The following is an 11,507-nucleotide window of genomic DNA, read 5'->3' as shown; positions in this document are numbered from 1 at the left end:
ACCCCCCCCCCCCTTGCCCCGTAGACGTAGGCTATTTGCCGAACCACATAAAGTTAGTTTGTCTCGCTGTTTGTGTGATTTGTAATAGAGAGTTTAGATTCACTCGACAGGTCAATCCTAGAACTGATGAGAGGAAGAGCTAATATCCCACTTTGTTAAAATATTTTGCTTTTGGTTCTTATTTTCTTGGTGAAACAGGAATTCTTATTGTGATCTAACTATCTTGTTGCGTCGAGGTGCTGTCGAAATTTTCGATGCACACAACAAGTGGTATCAGAGCTCGGTTTTAGATCTAGGGTTTTTTTTGAAATTATGTGGAGGAATATTCTTGTGTGAAGCTTAGTTCTTAGAGTTCTAGGCTTCGATTGAGATAGCATTAGGAGTTGTTAGAGATTTTGCTTTCCTCATGTAGACATGAGATCTATTTGGAATCTAATCTAGGGTTCAGTTAGGTAATTCTTAATTTCTATCAAAATTTGATTCGTTCTCTACAACTTGGAGGTAGTTTGCAGTGGGAGAAGAAGGTGAAAGAAACAAGTCGATGGCGAGTACAGTTCAAGTTGGTTTTCAGAACTCCAAAATTAGTGTGGTGAAGTATGACGGTAAAATCAACTTTGGTTTGTGGATGAACGACGTACAGGATGCGCTCAATGCTCAGAACTTGGAGGAGACCATCATGGTCCACGAGAGACCACCAAAATATGAAGAGACGATATGGGAAAATATGAATAAGAACGTTTGTGGGGTGATCAGGTCCTGTTTGGAACAAGAGTTGAAGTATGATGTGATTGGGGTGACGTCTGCACTGAAGATGTGGAAAATTCTCAACGATAAGTACCTTACGAAGAGTGTTGAGAACCAGTTTCACTTACTGTGAAGATTATTCAGATTTTAGATGTCCCGAGGCACCTCGTTTGCGGCTCATGTGAACAACTATACGAAGTTATTGTCGGACTTAGCGAATGTTGATGAGAAGATTTCGGATGAGTATAAGACTATTATCTTATTAGGCTCCTTACCGGATAAGGAGTATGATACCTTTGTACTCATTTTGTTGAACGGGAGATCTTCTATCAGCAATAGTAAAGTTACTAATGTATTGACAAATTATGATTTGAGGAGGAAGGACAAGGAGACTTCATGTGCTAGTACTTCAAGCGAGGCCTTATTGACGAGAGGTAGAAGCTCATATCCGAAAGGTGTTAATAGAGGGTGGTCAAAGTCAAGAAGCCGCCACTAATTAGTAAAGAACTAATGTGCATTCTGCAAGGAGCAGTGACATTGAAAGAGAGACTACCCGAAGCTCAAGGAGAAGGAGAATGGCAAGAAAAATGGCCCGAAGACCAATGAGGTAAATATTATAAAATACGATGATTCCGATGATTCGAGCTTTTCTCTACTGATTACTCTGGAGGTAAACCACTTGGATACATTAGATTAGATACTTAATTCTGGTGCTACATATCATGTGACCCCTAGGCGATATTTGTTTACATCTTTTGAGAAGCTCGATGGGGGAGTTGTAGTCATGGGAAATGATCAGTCCTGTGGCGTTTGTGTAATAGGTACTGTGTGGATCCGGATGCACGATGGAGTAGTTCGTAAATTGAAGGAGGTGAGATTTGTTCCTCAGCTGAAGAAGAAGGATCCGGATGCACGATGGAGTAGTTCGTAAATTGAAGGAGGTGAGATTTGTTCCTCAGCTGAAGAAGAATCTTATCTCAGTTGGAGCTTTGGAGGCAAGGTGAGATTTGTTCCTCAGCTGAAGAAGAATCTTATCTCAGTTGGAGCTTTGGAGGCAAAGGGATTCAGGGTGACCTTTGAAGATGCTGTAGTAAAGGTTACTAAGGGATCTTTAGTGGTGATGAAGGGAGTCCGCAATCAAAACCTATATTATCTGAAGGGGAGCATCGAGATTAGACAGGTTGCTTCAACTACTTCAGAGACGGACATTAGCAGACTTTGGCACTATAAGTTGGGGCACACATGAGAGAAGTCACTGTAAGCCTTGTGCAAGCAGGGGCTATTTAAGGAAGCCAAGAGTGGAAAAGTTGAGTTCTGTCAGTACTGTGTTCTTAGCAAGAAGACGAATATGAAGTTTGGGATAGTCATTCATAGGATGAGAGACATCCTGGATTACGTGCACACAGATGTTTGGGGTCCCACCAAGACTGTATTACTTGGTGGTCATATTGGTTTGTCACGTTTGTTGATGACTATTCTAGGCGATGTCGGGTGTACACCATGACGAAGAAGAGTGAAGTCCTAGATTTGTTTGTGGAGTAGAAGAAGATATTAGAACTGTAGACTAGGAGAGAGATCAAGACGTTATGATCCGACAATGGTGGTAAATATACTAAAGACCCCTTTTAGTAGCTATGTCAAAATGAGGGCATAGAGAGATACTTCACGGTTAGTCATACACCACAACAAAATGAGGTGACAGAGAGGTTAAATCGGTTTTTGTTGGAGAAGGTCCGATGTTTATTATCGCAGAGTGGTTTGGAGAAGATCTTTTGAGCTGAGGCACTTACATATGCGAGCCACCTCATTAATAGGTTACCTTCATATGCAATTGAGATAAAGACCCCTATAAAGATGTGGTCGGGAGAGCCAGCATGAGATTATGACCAGCTCAAGGTATTCGGATGCCCTGCATTTTATCATGTGAGAACAGATAAATTAGAACCTCGAGCTAGGAAGGCCATATTTATAGGATTCAAGCGCGGTGTCAATGGATACAAGCTTTAGGATCCAGTTGATAGGAAGATTGTGCTGAGTAGAGACGTCACGTTCGATAAAGCTTCTATCTTGAAGCTTTCTAGTTCTCATCAGGTGGAGAGAGACCCGACGGAGGAGATATCGTAGGTGGTGGAGATCGATGCAGCTCCACGGTGTCCAGATGGTACAATATCCATTAGAGTGCTGACTGAAGTGACGTCAGGCGAGCACGACGATGATACGGAGGATACAGATACTGATGTGTAGGATCAGGGACCAACGGCTCAGGTTCAGGATTCTATTACGATTCGGAGACAGAGGAGAGACATACGGATGCCAGCATGGTATACCGATACAATAGTTGCATATGCACTTCTGATAGAGAGTATCGATGGGTTGGTGTCTACTACATTCAGAGAGGCCGAGCAGAGTTTGAAGGCTGATTCGTGACATGTAGCTATGCAGGAGGAGATGGAAGTCTCTTCACAAGAATAATATGTGGGAGCTTATTAAGCATCCAAAAGGGCGGAAGGCAATTGGTTGCAAGTGGGTATACATGAAGAATGAGGGAATTGAAGGCACTCCATTGAGGTTCAAGGCTAGGTTGGTTGTGAAGGGTTATACACAGGAGGAAGGAATAGATTATATTAGGTTTTCTCTCTGGTGGTAAAGCATTCTTCGATTCAGATTTTGCTAGCTTTGGTGGCACAGTATGGTTTGAAGTTAGGTCAGTTGGATGTGAAGACGATATTTCTTCATGGTGATCTTGATGAAGAAATATATATGACTCAGCCATTGGGATTTCGAGCTATAGGGAAAGAAAAATTAGTTTACAGATTAAAAAAATCACTATACGGTTTGAAGCAGTCTCCTCGATAGTAGTATAGGCGATTCGATGGTTTTATGATTGGTCATTCGTACACTCGGAGCCAGTTTAATCTTTGTTTATATTTTCGTAAGTTGAAAGGAGGTGCGTATATCTATTTGTTACTTTATGTCGATGACATGTTAGTTACCTCTATTTCCAGATCTGCTATAGATGAGTTGAAGGCACAGTTTTCAAAGGAGTTTGAGATGAATGATTTGGGTGAGGTGAAGCACATTATAGGGATGGAGATCGGCAGAGATAAGAAGAAGGGTAGAATTTGTTTAACACGGGTAGCTTATTTGAAGGAGGTTCTATAGCGATTTCATGCTAACATGGATACAAAGCCAGTTAGTGTACCTTTGGGAGCCCATTGGAAACTTTCAGCTAACCTTTCACCGAAGACAGTTGAAGATAGAGAGTTGATGTCGAAGACTCCATACGCGAGTGCGGTTGGGAGCTTGATGTATACGATGGTATATACAAGATCAGATTTGTCATAGGCGGTGAGCATGGTTTCGAGATACATGCACGATCCAGGAGTGAGTCATTGGGATACCGTGAGATGGATTTTGAGGTACATTCGAGGTACGGTCAATGTTGGTTTAGTTTATGAGTGGGACACTATAGGTGGGTAGTTATGCATTGGTTATGTTGATTCGGATTATGTCGGGGATTTGGATGTGCGTCGGTCTATGACGGGGTATGTGTTTACTTTGACCCATGCGTCGGTGTGTTAGAGATGCACCTTACAGTCTACGATGACTTTTTCTACAATGGAGGCAGAGTATATGGTGATTACAGAGGCTGTGAATGAGGCTATTTGGCTTTGAGGACTTTTGGAGGAACTTGGTATATCACAGCGATCTGTCACTATTCATTATGGTAGCATGAGTGCTATTTATTTGGCGAAGAATCAGGTTTTTCATGAGAGGACGAAGCACATTAATGTTTGTTATCACTTCATTCAGGATGTTCTTGAAGATGAAGATGTAAAGATTGTGTAGGTCCACACGAAGGATAATCTGGCGGATATGCTCACAAAGGTTGGTCCGAGCAATAAGTTTGATCATTGTCGAAACTTATTATATATTCGTGATTGTTGAGACCATTGACGGTCATTTGGGTGAACTACGTGAGGCTTGATTCCTTGGGCAAGAGGATACGTAGACAGTCATTTATGATGCAGCCGATTTGGTGAGTTGATACCGACATTTGAAGAGTGTTCACATTCACGTTTGGGTCTCGGCTTGTTATGGATTGAGTCCGTTATCGTGAATTGTTTTACTTCGTACTGGACGCAACAAGTGAGACATTTGGTTTGGTTGGTGTCGGCTCAGTTTTGAAAAAACTTCACCGAGGTGAAGAATTGTGAAGCACGTGGAGTGGGGGTCACCCACGTTCACGAGCACGAGCACGAAAGCGTGTGAAAGAAAGCTATTGCGGGCGCCTGCGGGGATTTGATTACGGGGGCCAGAAAACTGCGTGAAAGTGTTTTCGGCACGTGAACTTTATTTTAGAGGCCCACCCGATACGAAAGTCTTATAAATAACAATGGGCTGTCTAGGATTACGTGCGAAGGAGGTTTTATTTTTCGGTTGTGGTTGTTTTCGACAGAAGCTTTTTGGGCTTCATGCAGGTGAAGAAAAATTGCATAAGGCAGCGGCAGAAGTCAACCGTTCTTTAAGGGTTTTGCGCATCCTTTTGAGAGAGAGATTGTGAGGGATTTGAGAGATTGTTTGAGGGTTTAGGTTGTGAGATTATAAACCCTAGTTGTATTCTCTTCCTCTAATAGTAGAGCTCCCCCTCCTTACCCCGTGGACGTAGGCTATTTGTCGAACCACGTAAAATTAGCTTTTCTCGCTGTTTGTGTGATTGTAATAGAGAGTTTAGGTTCCTTCGATAGGTCGGTCCTAGAACTGATGAGAGGAAGAGCTGATATTCCACTTTGTTGAGATATTTTGATTTCAGTTCTTATTTCCTTGGTAAAACGAGAATTCTTATTATGATCTAACTATCTTGTTGCGTCGAGGTGCTACCGAAATTTCCGATGCGCACAACATTTTTATCGGGATAAGGTTATAATGGACCATTAATTTAAAAAAAGTATCAACAATTAAATAGGTACGCATGAGCCCATTTTTAGAAGTTAAATAAGTCATAAACTTGCTAAGTTTGATATAAAGAATATTTATTTTTACATTAAGTTAAATGTTTTTTTATTAACTTAAAATGATTCGTACTAGTCTTTAGTTTTGGCATAATTTTAGAAGAAGCAGAAAGAATTACCATTCATTCAGTAATTCCCTTTTCATCCATGCAACCAACTTGATTTTCAGAAATTAATTCTTCATAAAAAATAGGCGATTTTAATTTCAGTGTTATTCTGCAAAATTCGATGATTGTGAATAACTTTTGGGAAAATTGCGCCAAGCCTCCAAAAATAAAACATTCATGTGGTTCAGCCTCTCTATTTTTTTCCCATGTGATTTAGCCCTAAGAAATGTCACATTATGTGCTACAACCCTTTTTCATATAATTATTATGCCAACTAAGCACAAAGAGATAGAAACAAACATAAAAGCCCAAAATACCCTCATTTCCTCCTCCCTCTTCGTGCTCTCCAGATTTATCATGTTAGGTCCAGTTTGATTCATGTTAAGTCTAATTTAATTTATTTTAAGTCTAATTTAAATCATGTTAAGTCTAATTCAACTTGTTTTAGGTCTAAAAATAGAGTTAACATGAATCATGGTAAGTCTAATTTAACATGTTTTAAGTCTAATTTTATGTTAAGTCCAATTTGATTAATATTAAGTCCAGTTTGGTTCATGTTAAGTCTAATTTAGTTCCTTTTAAGTCTAATTTAAATCATGTTATGTCTAATTTAATTTATTTTAAATCTAAAAATAAGTTGAATTAGACTTAACATGAATCATGTTAAGTCCATTTCAACTTATATTAAGTCTAATTTCATGTTAAATCTAATTTTACTTTATGTTAAGGCCAATTTGATTCATGTTAAATCTAATTTAATTCTTTTTAAGTCTAATTTTAATCCAGTTTAGTGTTAAGTCCAATTTAGTTCATGTTAAGTCCAGTTTGATTCATGTTAAGTCCAGTTTGTTTCGTATTAAATCCAGTTTGTTTCGTGTTAAATCCAGTTTGGTTCGTGTTAAATCCAGTTTAAATCATTTTAAGTCTAATTTAAATTATTTTAAGTCTAATTTAAATCTTGTTAAGTTTAATTTAAATCATTTTAAGTCTAATTTAAATTGGAATTAACATGAAATTAGGCTTAAAATAAAATAAAATAGACTTAACGTGGATTATATGTTAAGTCCAATTCAGTTCATGTTAAGTTCAATTTAAATCATGTTAAGTCCAATTCGATTCATGTTAAGTCCAATTTAAATCATGTTAAGTCCAATTCGGTTCATGTTAAGTCTAATTCGGTTTATATTAAGTCTAATTTAAATCATGTTAAGTCTAATTCAACTTGTTTTAAGTTTAATTTTATGTTAAATCTAATTTGGTTCATGTAAAGTCTAATTTAATTTCTTTTAAGTCTAATTTAAATAATGTTATGTCTAATTCAACTTGTGCAAGTCTAAAAATAAGTCTAATTTAAATAATGTTATATCTAATTCAACTTGTGCAAGTCTAAAAATAAGTTGAATTAGACTTAACGTGAATCACGTTAAGTCTAATTCAACTTGTTTTAAGCCTAATTTCATATTAAGTCCAATTTTATTCATATTAAGTCTAATTTTGGTTCATGTTAAGTCTAATTCGGTTCATGTTAAGCATAATTTCTTTTTAATTCTAATTTATATCATGCTATGTCTAATTTAATTTATTTTAAGTCTAAAAACAAGTTTAATTAGACTTAACATGAATCATGTTAAGTCTATTTTAACTTATTTTAAGTCTAATTTCAATCATATTTAATTCCTTTTAAGTCTAATTTAAATCATGTTAAGTCTAATTCAATTTTTTTACGTCTAATTTTATGTTAAGTCCAATTATATTAGACTTAAAACAAAATAAATTAGACATAACATGATTTAAATTAGACATAAAAAGAACTAAATTAGACTTAACATGAATTATATTGAACTTAACATGAAATTAGTCTTAAAACAAGTTGAATTAGACTCAACATAAAAGTTTAATTTTATGTTAAGTTCAATTTAATTCATATTAAGTCTAATTTAATTCCTTTTAAGTCTAATTTAAATCATGTTATGTCTAATTCAACTTGAAATTAGACATAACATGATTTAAATTAGACTTAAAATGAATTAAATTAGATTTAACATGAATTAAATTAAACTTAACATGAAATTAGACTTTCATGTTAAGTTTAATTCAACTTGCTTTTAGACTTAATATGAAAGAATAGATGAAATAAGAGCATTTTAGGGGTTTTTGCTTTTTATTCTCTCTCTATGCTTAGTTTGTATGTAATAATTGTTAAAGAATGACTGCAAAATATAGATCTCCAATTTAAAGACTAAAACACATAAGAAAAAGTTAAAAACACTGCAACACATGAAGTTTTTGTTTTTTAAGATTTGACACAATTTTTCCTTAACTTTTTGTGCCAGGTAAAAATGATACTTTCAAACATTTAACAGGAATTAATGGGCACCTGCGAAGATGTACATATAGGACGAATATCACATCAACACGATCTATGGATGTCAGTTCTGCAGCGTGACTACCAGTTGCAATCGATCCTGTCCGTTCATTCTATAAAGCTCTATACTTATCTTGATCTGACGGTTGGGAATATTCGTTGAAATCTCTTGAGAGGGGGTTGGTGGGGCCCAGTTCTGGATCGGCCTTTCCCCTGTCTCGACGGACAGGCAGGCCGAAGGGGAACAGTGCTCATTGATCACCAAAGAATTTTTCCACTTGCTGAGGTTCCTGGGTCCCACAATAGCGAAAGTCGGTGGGTCCTGCAATTTCTATCCAGCTGCCCACGTGTATCAGCGCAGGATAGCAACTTGTGTCCGGTGCATCTTACAGATGGATGCTTTATATTATTATATACAATTGTATACTCAATTAGATTGTTTTTCGAAAATTCATTTAATAATCAAATATAACTTATATGCGATGTTAACGTTTGGTCATGTTGCTTTTTTTATTTTTATTTTTTACACTTACCAGTATTAAGATAGTTCTTTTTACGTTACGATTTTATAATTCATTATTATTATTATGAAAAATAGGTTTTCATTTAATAATTTAATGCTATTAAGGAATTAAATTTTTAATTAGTATAATTGTCTCTTCTAATTATCAAACGCAACACTTATGATATTTACTCATGACTAAATTGTGAAAGAGAAACCTCAAGGAGTTTACCTTTTTTTTGGACAATGGCCTCGGGTTTAATTGCTTCTTACTAAGCCGTTCTCCCCACCAAAACAAGAGTATCTTCTTACTAGAAATTCAATGTAATTTTCACAAAATATTCTTGAACTTGGGGATGTTTTGCAAAAGTTAACCTAAATTGTGTAGAATTATACATTAACCCCTTTCGAGTTTTGAAAATTGTAATAAGTTAACAATATTGACATGAAATTTAAATGCAAATTAAACAATTTATCACTATGACTTTTTTTTCTTGTTTGGTAACACCACTTAGTTTTAACTTTCATATTCTAAAAGTTAAACGCACCGACTTCGGGTGGTATTCCAAATGAATAATTTAAATAACGTGAATCAACTAAATATAATTATCTTTGAATGAATTAAGAATCTACGTTTGTTGATATTTTGACCCAAATCACAGTAACAATTTTTTTCCGAGATACAAGTTCATCTTAGTTTTAACTTCCATATTCTAAAAGTTAAACGCACTGAATTCGAGTAATATTCCAAATGAATAATTTAAATAACGTGAATCAACTAAATATAATTATCTTCGAATGAATTAAGAATCTACGTTTGTTGATATTTTGACCCAAATCACATTAACAGTTTTTTTTTTTTCGAGATACAAGTTCATCACTGAATTTTCAAAATATTTAAAAAATTTCAGTGAGGCTTCCACCAAACAAAGCTGGCCCTAATTCAATCGGTACTCTTGGAGGATAAATGAGAAAAATGATGTTCCTTCAAAGGGTAAATTAGCAAAGCGTTTTATTTATTTATTTATTTTGGAATCAATTGCTAGCTTATTTGTTTGGCTGGGAAAATGGCTACGTAAGCTGTCTCCTCGCTCCCATCTTGTCCGATAAAAGCCCAACTGTGAAGGGAGGAGGGTGGGTCCCACGTGAGGGTGACATCGCAATCTATCGTCTCTTCCCCCGATTCTGTAGCACAAAATATCACGAGTCTACCGGTTCTCTCACTTGCGATGAAAATTTAGTCGGAGCCATCGAGAGCAACGTGGCGACCTCCTGTTTTGTTACCAAACAGCATCAAGATCATTATTATGTAAAATTCATTTCATAATGAAGAGTCAATGTACTTACTAACCTAAGGAATATAACAAATATTGATAAATTATTTAAAAATGGAGTTGGTTCATCTCGGCCATCAAAAAGTAACGGAGAGACTATAACTGTTAATCAAATTCCTTTTTTTAATGAAATTGGAATTTTATGACTAAAGAGAGAACAAGGTCCATAACTAAACGAGGAAGAAGAAATTGAAGGGCGCTCTCAACCTTAAAAAAGTACGGACGGCATAAAAACGTCAAATTGGTCAATAGTGAGAGATGATCTGTGTGCACAGTGCACCCTTGTTAGTATATGAAAAAACACATCTCAAATATTTTATAGCTAAGGGCCTGTTTGGTTCAATAGAAGATAGGAATAGGATTAGGAATCCTATTTTATTTATGGATTCCAACCTAATCCATAAAAAATTTATAGACAATTTTTAGTTTTATGGAATCTCTTTTTTTTTGGATTCTATGTTTGTTTCACCCACAGGATTATGAATAGGATTAGGAATCAGAATAAAAAAGATGAGAGGTGTCAGAAATTCCGCCCAATTCCTAGCAAATGGATTGGATTTGGATTTCCTGAAATATACACTGTTTGAGCCACTTTATAGATTAGCAATTCTATAAAAAAAATTGGATTTGGATTTCCTGAAATATACACTGTTTGAGCCACTTTATAGATTAGCAATTCTATAAAAAAAATTTGAACCAAACTCAGTATACACTGTTTGAGCCACTTTATAGATTAGCAATTCTATAAAAAAAATTTGAACCAAACTCAGGATTATGATTTATTTGGAATCCATTAATTATGAAAACACCACTATCAGGTCCAAATACCATATTCCTATTCCATAAAATTGGTGACACAAACATGCCCTAAGATTAGAGACTCCTCCACATAGATGCCGAATTGTCTATGACAAGATCTTTCTTTTTGTGGTTCTTGAAAAATAACTCCTTTGAAATTCTCGCCCACCCAAAAAAAAAACATCTAACAAGATTCCCTTTGTATCCCTAGCCACCACTCCCATCACTGCTCTCTGAGATTTTCACCCTAAAAAGCAGCCTCAACGTTTAATTTAATTGTACCGATCGAAGGTACAACACTCTCAACACAAATTATTGGGACTCCGGAATTATTCATCGGAGATTGCCTCGTCATTGGTCTCTGAAACTCCATGAGCAGATTTCTGGAATTATCCATCAACCTGCAAATTGCATCTTTGCTCCACTCCCCTGCCCTAGCTAATTGTGTTTCGATTTGCCATATCCCTACCAATTCAAACTAAATAAGTGCAAAAATCCATGTCCGTCACGAGATTCCTTTTTTTTTTTTTTTGGCCCAATCGGATAAGGTGAAAACACTATGGACATGTTACATCCAATGACATTAATGATGATGCCTCCCAGACCCCTCCTTGCAAAGTTACATCAATCTTACCAGAGCATGGG

This window comes from Asparagus officinalis, chromosome 5 (assembly GCF_001876935.1).
Source record: "Asparagus officinalis chromosome 5, Aspof.V1, whole genome shotgun sequence".
Taxonomy (NCBI): Eukaryota; Viridiplantae; Streptophyta; class Magnoliopsida; order Asparagales; family Asparagaceae; genus Asparagus; species Asparagus officinalis.
This window is presented reverse-complemented; position numbering follows the sequence as displayed.